Below are 768 nucleotides of genomic sequence, written 5' to 3' on the forward strand. Positions count from 1 at the left end.
CAGCTCTGACCTGGCCACAGGACCCTGCCTGCGGAGGGTGCACGGGGCTGTGCAAAGCTCCCATCACTCGCTGCACGGGCAGGGACCGCTGTGCACCCCCAGTGACATTTCGGGGTCTATCCAGAGACAATCGGCCACCCTGGTCCCCCCCATCCCTCGCAACAGCAACCAGCCCTCTCGGCCAGATCCTGCATTGCTGGTATCTGGCTCCCCAGCGCCGGTGCTGAGTTGCAGAGTGAAGTTTGCAGATAAGCACAAGCATTTCCCCCCCTGCCCACACCGCTGCTCGTAGAGGTGCGAGGGGATCAGCCTGGGCACGCAGCGAGCAAAACGCACTGCAAAAGATTTAACAGCGGATATCACCAAGGGGTAAAAATTCCATAAAACCGTGGGGACAGCGGGACACCCCAATCGGTCCTGTTACACAGGGGAAATCCCGCACGTGTAGCTGATGCGGTGAGCGCTGGAGCTGCCTCCTCTAGTCCTTGCTAGGAAAATGCCTGATGTTATAAGGGGCTGGGAGGAAAAGGGCATGTTTATGGGAACTGTTTAAAGAACATAGACCCCTGCCTTGAGTTGGCTGTGCTAATATTTAAATGGCATTTTCTATTTTCCGGTGCGTACGTAAGGGTCCGGTGAGGGCACAAGGGCCCTGTGGAGCTGCTCGGGCAGCTCTATCTTCACTTGGGGAAACTCGCTGGATTTGGGGTAAGAAAGCGAGCGGCAGCAGGGAATGACGAGCCGTCCAGCATCGTTTCTGTGTTCAGC

Source organism: Fulmarus glacialis, unplaced genomic scaffold (assembly GCF_000690835.1).
Source record: "Fulmarus glacialis isolate BGI_N327 unplaced genomic scaffold, ASM69083v1 scaffold38326, whole genome shotgun sequence".
Lineage (NCBI taxonomy): Eukaryota > Metazoa > Chordata > Aves > Procellariiformes > Procellariidae > Fulmarus > Fulmarus glacialis.